Source organism: Pomacea canaliculata, linkage group LG6 (genome assembly GCF_003073045.1).
Source record: "Pomacea canaliculata isolate SZHN2017 linkage group LG6, ASM307304v1, whole genome shotgun sequence".
Classification (NCBI taxonomy): Eukaryota; Metazoa; Mollusca; class Gastropoda; order Architaenioglossa; family Ampullariidae; genus Pomacea; species Pomacea canaliculata.
The window spans coordinates 18837694-18851403 of record NC_037595.1 but is presented as its reverse complement, the minus strand read 5'-3'; the positions used below and the strand labels follow the sequence as shown (position 1 = coordinate 18851403).

The 13710-nt window shown below is 38.1% G+C and overlaps 5 long non-coding RNA genes across 7 annotated transcripts; all 5 read right to left on the bottom strand.

Moving 5' to 3' along the window:
* Positions 1-639: 639 nt before the first annotated feature.
* On the bottom strand, positions 640-1928 carry LOC112567136. The gene is made up of 3 exons (XR_003099761.1): positions 1763-1928; positions 1276-1383; positions 640-871 (listed from the first exon to the last, which is right to left on the bottom strand). It is a non-coding gene; the product is annotated as an uncharacterized LOC112567136 (long non-coding RNA).
* A 360-nt stretch (positions 1929-2288) lies between these two features.
* LOC112567336 lies at positions 2289-4094 on the bottom strand. Of its 2 annotated transcripts, none has more exons than XR_003099799.1 (4): positions 3906-4094; positions 3090-3190; positions 2771-2857; positions 2289-2540 (listed from the first exon to the last, which is right to left on the bottom strand). It is a non-coding gene; the product is annotated as an uncharacterized LOC112567336 (long non-coding RNA). The 2 variants fall into 2 exon arrangements; XR_003099798.1 differs by having other exon boundaries at positions 3941-4077.
* Positions 4095-4879: 785 nt separating this feature from the next.
* Positions 4880-7278, bottom strand: LOC112567335. The gene is made up of 4 exons (XR_003099797.1): positions 7094-7278; positions 5753-6582; positions 5303-5389; positions 4880-5173 (listed from the first exon to the last, which is right to left on the bottom strand). It is a non-coding gene; the product is annotated as an uncharacterized LOC112567335 (long non-coding RNA).
* A 476-nt stretch (positions 7279-7754) lies between these two features.
* Positions 7755-9701, bottom strand: LOC112566553. The gene is made up of 3 exons (XR_003099633.1): positions 9143-9701; positions 8741-8827; positions 7755-8350 (listed from the first exon to the last, which is right to left on the bottom strand). It is a non-coding gene; the product is annotated as an uncharacterized LOC112566553 (long non-coding RNA).
* An 849-nt stretch (positions 9702-10550) lies between these two features.
* On the bottom strand, positions 10551-13508 carry LOC112567330. 2 transcript variants are annotated; one of them, XR_003099793.1, is made up of 6 exons: positions 13494-13508; positions 13090-13238; positions 12681-12767; positions 11510-12337; positions 11036-11120; positions 10551-10848 (listed from the first exon to the last, which is right to left on the bottom strand). It is a non-coding gene; the product is annotated as an uncharacterized LOC112567330 (long non-coding RNA). The 2 variants fall into 2 exon arrangements; XR_003099792.1 differs by lacking the exon at positions 13494-13508 and having other exon boundaries at positions 13090-13388.
* Between the last annotated feature and the right edge of the window lie 202 nt (positions 13509-13710).

Below are 13710 nucleotides of genomic sequence, written 5' to 3'. Positions count from 1 at the left end.
AGACCGATAAATCGTCGATAAAACATCGGTGGTCGAATTACAGCCTTCGAGATAGTTTATCTCCCCTAGTTCTATGTCATGAGCTTTCGTAGTAAGGCAAACACGTATCTTGTAATATCCACCACTGGCCTCCTTGCTGATTGTCATTTCACCGAAGTAGAGATAATGAGTTGTAAATCGTTTCATCACAATGACATCAAGTACGACTAATTTTAGGAAGATACACGCTTTATCTATAATGATTCCTATTCTAGCCTCGTCTAGGACACTATACAACGACAGAACGGGGAGAAGATAAACCCAGGAAGGAAAAATTACTGAGTAAAGATCTGTCAACCCCAGGCCAAACATTAGTTACGTTGACGGCCTGATATTCAAAAACCTTGGTGACAGAGACGAACGAAGGTAACTAGCAGAAAACATGTTTACATGAGCGACAACTCTTATAATACAGGTAACTCGTCACCATTATCATTCCGTAAATGATTGCAAGATTTTTTCTGTCTTCCCAGTATTTTTTTTAATTAATGCAAATAAGCTAACGATACTTCAGACTTGAAAGGAGTTAGTGGTGTTAGGGAAAGGTAACAATAGTGAAAGACAGCATAATGAGAATAAAAACACAAAAAGTGAAAACGATTTTCTTTGAACGCGTGAACACGATCTTGTTTATTTGAAGACAGTGAGAACCTATGTATGAACCCGTAGCCTGATTCAGTGGAAGTAGAGTGGTAGCTGATCACCCAGGCAGGATAAGGGTACACCTGTGCTCGACTTTACCATCCTCCATCAGAAAGCCGGAACACCATTCAAATCGGGAACAACAGGGAATGCCGCTTGTACGGTCACATGGCTCGCCATGTAGGACACACTGCAACAAATAATTATTATAGCTTAACTGATCATAGTTATAATATAAGGAATCGTCTTCGTCGTTCTCATTTCATTCACTATCTCTTCCCTGTACCACAAAGAATCGGCGCAATCATTTGTTATATTACTTATATCTCCATCGTCCATAAGAATGGATTGGAGAATACTTGTTATAGACAGAAAGAAAAAAAATGAAAGCACAATGAGCAAAAGAACCGAAAGACAAACAAGCAAAGCAAGAAAGAGGTTGTGTGAGCTGCTGTACTGAGTGACACACATATATATATATACACACACAATACTTTTAATGACATATTGTACGAGTTGACATATATATATATACACAGTACTACAATTGACCTGATGTACGAGGTCACGTTTATATACAGTCCTATTACTGACCTCTTCACCTGCCACGGAAGCAGTCATGATGGCAACAATGACGAGTAGGAAGATAGACATGGTGATCCTCATCCTCCACTACTTGTATGACGTCGGCGGTAATAACAGCTTTATTAATTGCATAAAGTCTGCATGAGCAAGTATCCTCAAACACAACTGACAGATTTCACTCCACCATCAAAAAAGATGTGCGCTCAGTCTAGTATATGTATGAGAAATGTTCAGCTATTGCTTTCCTTCCTTTACCGCCAAAAACGCACAAACAAGCCCAGCATAAACAGCAAACTATGTTCAAGCTGTAATATAGACGATGACAGACTATCTAAACCTCTAGATGAGATGAAAAGATGGATGGTAACGGGAACGGATTGCATGCTTCAATAAATTTTATTTTAAATGTTTTGATTTTCTTTCAGTTATAATTTTCTGTTTCAAGCTTTTGTGCAGGAAATTATGATCGTAACTGTAGCCCGAAATGCAAACATACCTCAGAAGAACTAAGTTTTGTAGACGACTGGGAAACTGTGGTTAACTCTCTTTTCTCAGTGACAGGTGACAACTGATAAGGTCCACCGGCAGGGACCACTTTTTAATGCTATTTGCTGGCCTTTCTACTGTTTACGTGAAAGAAAGAGTTAAAAAACAGATGACACCGGCGTCCACTTTAACAACATATTAATTGTTCTCATAAAAATAGATAACCTATAAGAAAAGATCATTCAAAGTACCTCACATATCAAAGGAGATAAGGACAAGATAATGTGTGCAGGGAGCTTTGTAAGGATTGACGAGGTACAATCATAGACAACAGATTACCAACAAACCTAATACGTGTACAAACTTCACTGCATAGAGAGTTTCGTGTAAACCTTTTTTTTTCAGAGAACACAACACTAAAGAGATGTTTGTGGTAAGGATGTCAGCAATTTAAATAAGTTGTTACACTGCTGTTTTATTTAAATTTTCTGAGACATTTTTCCTTTGCAACATACTGTTTTGGATAAATAAGATCACATGAAAAGTAATCAACTGAAAGATACTTTATTCATTATTGACTAATGATGACAAGTTCAAAGAATATAACATTATCCTCATTGTCGCTGACGAAGTGGTTTGAAATCACCAGGAGATGGTTATTCAGGTAGGATGGGCATACATACGTAGTTTGTATTGCCTTGCTCGAATTGTAAGTTAATACATATCCCATGGCTACAGCAGCGACTTGACGCTTCATCAGGGTGGCAATTCTGACCCAAACGAACACACTGCAATAATATATAGTGCAGTTTCATTCAAATTCAAATTTTTATTTTATATTTAACATATTTTGTCTACAGGTCTGTGCATTTGTGTTTGTTTCGTCTGTGTGTGTGTGTCATCCAAAACTGTCACAGCAGTAGAAGGACGGGTTGTGCTGTTGATGCAGTGATTGTGACTTGTGTGAAGGTGGACGCATGCTTTGTGAGATGCATTCTAGTCATGAAAATGTTGTCACCGTTTGTTCAAGGAGAGATGCGACACCTCCGGTGAAAACGCAGAGAGCAAGCAGCAAAGGGAGACAAATCATGGCAGCTGGTGATCTCTAGAAACAAAGACAAAAACCTCAGGTTGATGACATGAAAATAACGAGTCAAGACTAGTCTAAAGACTGACAAACCCCATCTCTAATTACGACAATTAACTGATCAGCAAGTGAGCAACAATATTAAGCCTCTTCTGCAGTTAGACTGACAAATATTTTCCCACCACCTTCATTCTCTTCTCAAAAAGTTTCAAACTGTCTGATTTAAACTTATTTATGTTCTACATCTCACCTGTCAACACCCACTCTGTATTAGGACTACACTGCCTGAACCTCCACGAATCCAGACTGCGTCTGCGGTGATGAGTGTTGTGTGAGAGTGCAGCTGTTCACCTTGATGCCAAAAAAAAAAAAAAAAAAATGAACCACGACCCTAAACCTTAGAAGATTAGGTATATATATATATGATTCATTCTAGAGCAGGGGTCTCAAACTCGCGGCCCGCGGGCCAACTGCGGCCCGCAGGTCAAAAGTTTGCGGCCCCCACCTCAATATCAAAGTTTCATGTTAGTGCGGCCCGAGTTTGATACTGTTATATCTTCTCCTCTCTCGCTCCTTAGTCTGCAACTTCCAGTTTCTGTCAACTGTCCTCTGGATGGTCCGGGCGGGTGGCCATAATTACATTTCTCTGGTCAGCAACTATATTTTCTTCAGTCTTCTATATCTGCTGTATTATTATTATATTTTCATTTTCAATTTATTTATTTATTACTGATTGATTTATTTTTTCTTATGAATTTGTTAATTTATTTTTATTTTTTAACACAAAAATAAGATGAAAAAATAAGACATTTGATAACATTGGAATGTTTTTGTAAGAGCTTTTCTTGTGGAAAACCTGATGCGGCCCGGCCTCATCCAGACTCTGCCTCCAGTGGCCCCCGGGTAAATTAAGTTTGAGACCCCTGTTCTAGAGCAAAGAGAAGAAAACTCAAAAAGATCACGGAGCGGGTCCTGTTACACAATTTGATGTACGGAAGAAATTTGGAATACTGTTCTGTTGCTACCAATGTTGTTTTCTAAAATAGTTGCTTCATATGCCACAAACCTTGATAATTTCTGAATGGGAAATTGCTGTTTTACCTTGTTTCACCATCAGACAAAGAACAGATGTTGTTAACAGTTGTGGAAGACAAAAGGTTTATCAAAAGGTTTTGTAAGGCTTGTCCATTGTCCCCAGAGAAAAATGTTCCGAATATTCTCATACACATAGGCAGGCAAAGAGCAAGCAAGAGGGAACCAAAGAAAAAAAAACTGTCTTAAGAGATAACGAAAGATAAAAAGTTCAGAAACCAGTCATTGAAAGTTTTGGTAAAGATGGCGCTAGTAGGTCTTAACACGCAAAATCAAATTCATGAAAAACTCAGCACATGCAGAGAAAATACATAACTTATAGACGAAAATCACTCACTTCATCGTTCACACATAATGGTGTTTTTTTTATTTTTACATGTTGATGATTTTTGTCTAAATGTGTTACCATTTTTATCTTTAAGCGTTATTTTGATGTATACACGATATTGTTTTTCATCTTTACGTGTTGATATAAGCTAGATGTAATAGAGGAGAATGAGTGAAGAGACAAATTATCACTTACCGTGTTTTTACTGTAAACTGCGTGACTTTTGTGTTCATTGTTATAATATGTCTACTAGTTAGGGCAATAGTAATAGTGAGTATTTATTAAACACCTAACCAAAGCATCAACCAGTCACAGGATGAACAATCAACCAGCAGATGAGATGAAGATGAAGACTAAAGAAGTACACTGAGGGCTGATTTGAAAGCAGAGACAGAAGAAGAAGAAAAATTGTAAACCACGAGACTCCCGTGTGAACAGCTTACCGTGTACAAGTCTTGTATTAGACGGAAAGGTACTCACACAGGTAGTCAAATACTAGTCAAAACGTTCATCTCCTTAACTTAGCCCAGGCAAGTGAATTAGCTATCAAAATATTCTATTCATAGTTTAGTTAATGTTCCCACGCAATATTTAGCATGAATCAAGAAAATGACACAAAAGAGCCTAAAATATTGTTTTATTCGGCAATCTTACTGTAAAACAGCTTTCAAAAGAAGTATGTTAACGCCGGTATAAACACTGATTTCGAAATCGTTGCAAGTCTTCAGAAACTGTGTAAGGCTCGTGAGGTCACCGGATGCTAATGCTTCTCAAGGGAGGTTCGGAAGTATCGTTCGACATACATGGTCTACACTTCCGTCAGACAGGTGTAAAGACCTGCACCACCCAAAGCAACAGTGACCCTCTTGACCTGAGGTCGCCTCGGGGTCACACTTCTGGCCCAAACCAACACACTGCAATATATAGCAAAGTTCATTAAAATGTCTTCTTTGTGTGAATTGCATGCGTTTTAGCGTGTGTGTGTGTTGGTGATTCGGGATGATGGTTGTGGAAGTAGTGAAGATAATAAAAAATCTGTTCACCGTTGAGTCGAGCAAAGATGTGACTTCGCCGGTTAAGACACAAAGGACAAGCAGCAAAGGTAGAGAAATCATGGCGGTCAGCGATCTCTAGACACAGAAGGAAAGAAATGTCAGGCGAGCGGGCTGGCAATGGCAACGGCAAATTTATTTCAAGTCGACAAAGGAAGACATCCAAATTAAAGAATAACAAATAATAATCATTTTAGATGTTGCAATGGTCTTATAACTTCACAAGAATTCTCAGTTATTTCCAGGTCTAGGCTTTCAGGCTTTACAACGAAAACAAAGTATTGCTAAGACTGATGAGCATTTACATTCTAATGGTGTTTCCATTAATCAAGCCATCTGACAGACACTTTTTCGATGGGTTTTTTTTTATTGCTTTTTTAAAATAACTCCAGAATATTTTTCTCATTGAATGGCGTGTCAGAATGTTTCCATAATTCTTACCTGTTCTCTTTTAGGATGACGGTGTCCACAGCTTCCACAAAGCTTGAGGTCTGAAGTCAAGATTACCTCTCTAGGGAGGAGTGACTAACAACAATGTGTTTGTATGCAACTTTTGACCTTGACTCATGTCTAGAGAAAGACAACAGACTGTAGTCCTGGGAATCACCATGTGGTGCGTGACATCCATTTAAGAGAAAGGTCAAAGTGAAAAAAGTCAAAGGTTTGGCAGTGGGAACCGTTCCCCCTCCACACACACACGCCTCCCGAGCTGTTCTGTAATCTGGGATTAGGAAAAAGTAGGATACACCTTTTAGAAATGATGTTACCCTTTGTTGCTTTATTCATTCCTCATTTTTATGATAGTGTAGAATTCTACTCCTCTCCTATTACAGAGACGAGGGTTTAGGGTATGTAAGCTAGTAAGAAAATAAATTAATTAGTTCATAGAAGCCGCCAATGACAGGAGATTAATTCAAGGTTGACACTTTTTTCCTTTATTTCGAAATCATTTCTGATATAATATGTATAAAAAATACTGTTGATGATTAGTCACACAACCGTTTTTTTTAAATTATAGTAAATCGTAATGATCAGATTTTCGGAATACAAATAATGTCAACAGTTGAAGAAGAATTATGACACTTTCTGGTTTTTGTAATTCTCATTCTTCTTTTGTTTCACAATGGCAATGTACACCTGTGTACCTGTGTACCATCCTCTAGAATCCACCCCATACACCACTCGTAGCTATGGCAACACTGCCCACGGCCCCAGGTGAACAGAGCATCATGGGGTATCGTTGGGTCGCACTCTCCTCCTCTTGTCACGCACTGTAGAGAAAGACATCAATAAGGTGAGTGACTTGACCCCCATACTGTCACAGACATCTGGTACTACTACGTGACATATGTACATGCATGGGGTTTTATTTTTGAAATAATATACTTGGCCCTCTCACAGTAGCAGGTTGCGATAAAAAAGATTAGAGTAAAAACTACAAGAACTATAAGAGAAATAATCTTGAAAACTTAAAGGAAGGTAACAAGATGATTAGTAGCTATGTTTATTTCTTTATATCGATGGCTTTACATCATAGATAATAGCTACATGATTCTCCACAAAACGAAGCCAAAATGTTATTACAGAAAAAAAAATAAAATGTAGTGATTATAGCAGCTGTATCAACAAAAACTACAAAAGCAGCGACATGACTGAGGACATAATTAAAAAATATAATACCGGGGTTAAAAAATGCATCAAAGACAGCCAAAAACAAGGAAACAAGAACAAAAAGATCATAATTTGTATTTCTTTTTTAAAACCTTAAAAAAAAAAAATTACCAGTGTTTCAGTAGCTGGAGCAGCCCACATGGCAGGGAAAGCCAACATCAACAACAGCAAAGTTGTTGCGCTCATGGCGGACACTTCTCGGCACTGTTTGTCTCACCACCCGATTCCTTTTCCTCGCCTTGCGTGTACATGTACAGTCGCTCAGATCCTTATCTTCCAAAACACACTCCAGATAAGTCTCTATCAAGCAAGTACAATTTTTTTGAAATCACCCAAGACTTCCAGTACTAACTTATTCAACACGTGAGCACGGGCCTGGACTTATAAACAGCCCCAAACGACTAAAACACCGAATGTCAAAAATTTCACTTGAAAAAAATATCTAATATGTATAGTTAGCTCCGTCTTTTTCACGTTAAAGTGAACTTAAAGAGCAGTCTGAAATAAATTTAGATATTTATATAAAGAGAGAGAGAGAGGAGAGAATCAATTTGTTATTGACCTTTCTGTATTCTGTCTTCTAGTTATTCTGTTAGGGGACTGCAGGAAGAGTTTTCAGTAAAATGTTTGATCAGTTACAGTTTATTTCTTCATCTCAAATATGGAATCCATCAGAACACCGCCGTTCTCAACTAAAACTCACAATCTCCACCAGGATACAAACGCTGTTCTCGTTACGAATACTCAATGTGTTTCTCGATTACCACACAAAGCCATTGACACATTTTTGCTCAATCTTTTTTTTTTTATTGAAGACATTCACATCTCAAACAGAGCAGGTAGTCATCAGATGACAGCCATTTCATAAAAAGGTAAAATTATTTTTAACATTTACCCTGTAAATTCAATCCGCAAGGGCATCGTGCACAGTTTGCCAATCTAAGTAAATTTCAAGACCGGAAGACGGATGGAAAGGCGATATTCACATCCAAACTCTTTTTTTTTCTTTTTTCATGTCCGCTTTTTATTTGTTTGCTGTTTTTTTATCCATTTTCTCAAAATGTAATCTTGTAGTTTTTCTGTCTTGCTGAACTATTTCTTTTTCAGAGATCTTATCAGGAATGTACAATTGAAAGAATTGCGCGAGCATTCACCATCATCAAAATGCTTTTGAACCCACTGAAACGAGCATAAAATTTGAAACTCTTAGGAGGGCCTCGCTCATTATGGTCTGAGCGCATGACAGACGTAGTCCACACTGCCGCCAATATGCTGCTGCATTCTGCACATCCCTAGTGTACAGCAGTGACCAGCTTGTCCATAGACTGCTTGGGGGTCGCACTTTCCACCCAGTCCTACACACTGCAACTGCAATATGTCGTGGAGCTGATTAAATGCTTTCTTTGGGCAAGCACACGTCTGGGTGTATATACTTATATTTGTATACTAAGAGAGAGAGAGAAGAGGACATAGAGAAAGTGTGTCAGAGAGAAATTGTGTGTGTTCGTGCGTGCGTCGATATGTCATATATTAGCAGCAACCAGATTCATCTTCAAGCCGATCCTTTTTTAAAGAGCTATCAAATTCTCACCCACCAATTTTTTATATTAAAAAGTATTTTGGAGCAGCGATATGGAGGCACTGATAGTCATAAAGACTTGTGGTGCTTTTACTGCAGATGTAAATTGTGACGGGTCTGTCAATGGAGGTCAGATATTGAGGATAGTCAAAACTTGTAAGGTCGTGAAATCAGTTCACCGTTTGCTCGAGGAGCGATGTGACGTCGCCCGTGAAGACACAGAGAGCAAGTAGCAAAGGGAGACAAATCATGACAGTCGCCGATCTCTGGACACAAAGACAAAAACCTTAGGTCGGTGACATGCTAATGGTGTCAGGCAAAACCACGCTGACTGACTTTTACAATTAACTGATCGACTGATTTGGGTTGCTGTAACAATTTTCAAATTACAAGCTTCAGCAGCGTTCTTCAAGGCAGTGTTTTCATACTTGAGACGAAAACTGTGTAACATCTGGTAAGTTGTATGGTACTTACTCTTATCTCCTCTACACTTAGTTAATCTGACTTAAATATTTGTCCAGCCCTTTATATTTTTTCAAACAAGTGCAGTCTGATTTAACTGCGTATTTTAAATGTCTCACCTGTCCACAGGCTACTCTGTAATACGATTACACTGCCTGCCCGCGAGTCCAAACTGCGTCTGCGGGGATGAGTGTTGGGTTTGTGTGCAGCTGTTGACCTTTATCGATGCAAAAAAAGCAACACGAACCACGACCCTAGAGGACATTACATAATACATAGGACCCACTGTAGGGCAGGGTCAAAGTGAACAAAACTTCAAGTGATTAGTGGAGCAGTGGCAAATGTCACCTAGTGAGTAAATAGGTTAATATGGAAAAATAGACAAATAATAAGCAGGCCATTTTCATTTGAAAAGCGTTACTCATTTACTTTTTATAAAAGCAGTCACAAATTAATGACCTCCTGTTCTTGCTCTGTCGTAAAAAATTGTGTTTACAGTCAGCCAGTGTTCATAGGCTGTTAACAGCTGTGATAGACAAAAAGTCTACAAAAGCTTTACTAAGGTCCATCCATTATAATCCAGAGAAAAATGTTCCATGTCATATCACATTAAATGTTTATATAGACAAATGTAGGCAAAGAGTAAGCACGAGTGAAACACTAAAAAAAAAACTTCCTGTAGAGATAACAGAAAGATAAGGAGTTCAGAAATCATTGAAAGTTTTAGTAAAGATAGCAATAGCAGAATTTTAACAATTCCAATCCAATCCAATTCATAAAACAATTCATCATCTACATACAAAAAAAACAACAATGCTTGTATAGACGAAAACCTTTAAGTTTTATATATCAAAATAATAACACCTAGAGATGAAAAGCATCAACATGGTAAAATTAAAAACATCATTATCTGTAGACGAAGATCGTCAACATAGCACAAAAGATAAACATGTGTATATCAAATGTAATCAAGTAGGATAGTTGATAGATGGATGGGTGAAGAGACAAATTATAACACACCATACTTTTGATGTAAAGTCCTAAACCTTTTTCGTTCATTGTTTTAATGTTTCTGCTATTTGGGGGCAATAGTAACAATGAGTATTCACTAGACTTCTAACCAAAGGATGAAGACTTCATACAATCAGTACTACTGTGAATAATCAACCAACAGATAAAATAACAATGACGACTAAAAAAAAGTCCACTTCGAGGGCTGATTTGAAAGCAGAGACAGACATGGAAAACCTGCTGAGAACAAGAAGAAAATATTAAAAAAAACTACAGTACATAAACGGGAAAAACTCATGAGAGTGGTGTCTGAATTGCTTGTTATGCCTTGTATTAGATGTAAAGACACTCAAGAATTAGTAAACACCTTCATCTTCTCAACATACCACAAACAAGTATATTAGTTATTAAAGTATTTTTAATTTTAATTTCATTATATTTTTAATTGATGTGCTAAAGCAATACTTGACAACGCTTCGTATGAAACATCTCAAAGACAAAGAAAATTGCAAAAAATATCGTCTGAAATATTATTTTTATTCAGCGATTTCTTAGTAAAGTAGCATTCGAAAATTATATCTTAATACAGGGATCAATACAGTTTTTTGTTGTTGAAAGTCTTCACGAAATTGTTAAAGGCTGCGAGGTCACAGAGGGTTGAGGCTCCTCAAGGGAGGATTGGAAGTATCGGTCGACATACGTAGTCTACACTGCCGTCGGTCAGATGTTGAGCCCAACACCTGCCAAAGTTACAACAGTGACCCTCTTGACCTGATACTGCCTCGGGGTCACACTTCTGGCCGAAACCAACACACTGCAATATATCGCAAAGTTCATTAAAATGTTTTCTTGTTGGAATTGCATGTATATTAGCTCACGCGCGCGTGCGTGTGTGTGTGTGTGCCTGTGTGTGTGGAGGGGTGGGGATGGAGCGCGGCGGTGATGGTGGTTCATGATGGTGATTGTGGAAGTTGTTAATAAAAAGAATAAAATCTGTTTACCGTTAAGTCGAGCAAAGATGCGACTTCGCCGGTAAAGACGCAAAGAACGAGCAGCAAAGGTAGAGAAATCATGGCGATCAGCGATCTGTAGGCACAGGAAGAGAGGAATGTGAGGTGAGTGGGCTGGAAAGGGCTAAGCGTTAACAGCTAGCCACTATATTATTTTTAAACAATCAAACTTGCTATTTGATAAAGAAAAATATAAACGAAAAAGTGAAAGGTCGAAATAATGGCTGTTTATTGATATTACAACGATTTTTAAACTTGAGAGATTTGACATTTATTTCGATACCAAGGCTTTACAACAAAAACAAAGAATTGTTACGGTTTATGAGTATCTTTATTTTTATTGTTTCTTCTGTTATTCAAACAAACTGACTCGGATACTCACTTTTTGGTTGCTTTTAAAAGTAACTCTTCAAGTAACTATATTTTTCATTGAATGGAGTGCAAGAAAGTTCTCATAATTCTTACCTGTTTACAGTTCTCTGTTAGGATGACAATGTCCACAGCTTCGGCAAGTGCGCGGTCTGGAGTCAAGATTACATCAGGGTGACTAGCAGCGATGTTTGTATGCAACCTATGACCCTGACATATCTAGAGAAAGATATCGGACTGAAGTCCTTAACCTGGGAATCGCCATGTGGTGCGTGACTTACCTTTAAGACAAAGGTTAAAATTGAAAATTCAAATGTTTGGCAATAGGGAACCATACCCCTCCACCCCACAACCATTACGAAATGTTCTACGGACTTACTGATATCTAGTCTGTGATTAAGAAAGAGGGGTTACATCGTTTAGCACTGCTAGCCTTTGTTGATTTATTCATTCTTTATTTTATTTTATTTTATTTTATTTTATTTTATTTTATTTTATTTTATTTTATTTTATTTTATTTTATTTTATTTTATTTTATTTTATTTTATTTTATTTTATTTTATTGACTGCGAGCACATATCATACACAGCAGCTATTCAAACAATGATCACCATTCGATGTAAAGGTAAAATTTTATTTACCGTTTATCGCGTAGATTCAATCCTGAATGCCAAACTGCGAGAAATGTGCACATTAAAGAAATGTTTGACTATTTACCATTATCAATATGTTTTCGTAAGGGCTGACTCGTGCACAAAGTTTGGAACTCCCGGAGGTTCATGCTCATTATGGTCGGATCACATGACAAGCGTACTCCACATCGCCTTCAGTCTGCTCCACCTTACTGCACATCCCATGGATACAGCAGTGACCAGCTTGTCCATAGACTGCTTCAGGGTCGCACTTTCGGCCCAGTCCTACACACTGCAATACATCGGGGAGCTGATGAAATGCTTTCTTTGGGCAAGCAAGCGCGTGCTTCTACATATATATATATAGAAAGAGACAGTGTGAATATGATGATACGTCATGTGCACCACTAAGCAGATTCATATTGATGGAGATTTTCTTAAAAGTGCCATTTACTTTTTAACCCCCAAAATGTTTATATTAAACACTTTTAGGCTCATTTGTATTAAAAAAAAAACAGCGAATATCAACAAGGGTTGGTGTGCAAAATATCACGGATGTAAATGATCCCGGTTATGCACGTAGTGGAAGGTAGGGGTAGTTAATGAAAACCTGTAAGGTTGTGAAATCAGTTCACCGGTTCCTCGAGGAACGATGCAACGTTGCCCGTGAAGACACAGAGAGCAAGTAGCAAAGGGAGACAAATCATGGTAATGAGCGATTCCTAGAAACAGAAGGAAAACTGTAGGTAAATGATAAATGACTTCTACTTATCTGCCAGAAAAATATAAAGACATATTTCTCATTTTGCTTCTTTTCTTTTCCTTTTGACCTTCTCTTTATCTGCAATTTTGTTAAAAACTGTCACCGGTTTTATGTAAACAAACCAGCAGCTAGTATAATATAATAACCCTCATATACTCTCACTACCGCCGAAACTCTTGATTTCCGTCAACAGTAAAGTACATTGCTCAAGACATCTGTCTCAAATATTTTTCAAATCTTATGAAGATGCTGAGGATGAAAGAGGTTTTCATTACTCTCACCTGTTCGCCGGTCAATATTATGTAACAGTCTGCCTCCAGAGCGAGGTGGAGAGAGACTAACTGCGATGTGCTGGTGTTCAGTTTTTGACCTTGTCTGGCGTCTGGGGAGGGAATGAAGATTGCGACTTTTGGGAATCGTCATGTGGTACCTGGGAACCAGTCAAGAGCAGAGCCAAGCTGAAGAAAGTCTAAATGCATGGCAGATGATTGCGACCTTCTGTGATGTGTAGTCTCACGTATAAAGCTCAGTCGTTGTGGCTGTTACTACATCTGTTTTACGGGCTATTTATATGTCGATGAGGCCTTCTCCGCTTATACTGTTATAAAATATCAAAGACAAAATATTAACGAGTGAGTGAACGATCAAATGAGCTTCACATGTGGTGAATTTTAATGCTTCATACCTCCTCATCCTCCTCCAACCCCTCTCCTGTCCATATCCCAGCACCCAGCTTCTGATTCTGTCTTATCCCTCATTTCTGTCTTCCAACTCACTCCTAATCTTATAATGTTTAAAAAGTTACATTGTTTACTCATATATCACGTGCACAGTACAAACATGTTCGCTCGTCTTCATACCACAATCGTGCACACAATAGCCACGCTCACTTGCCCGCACGT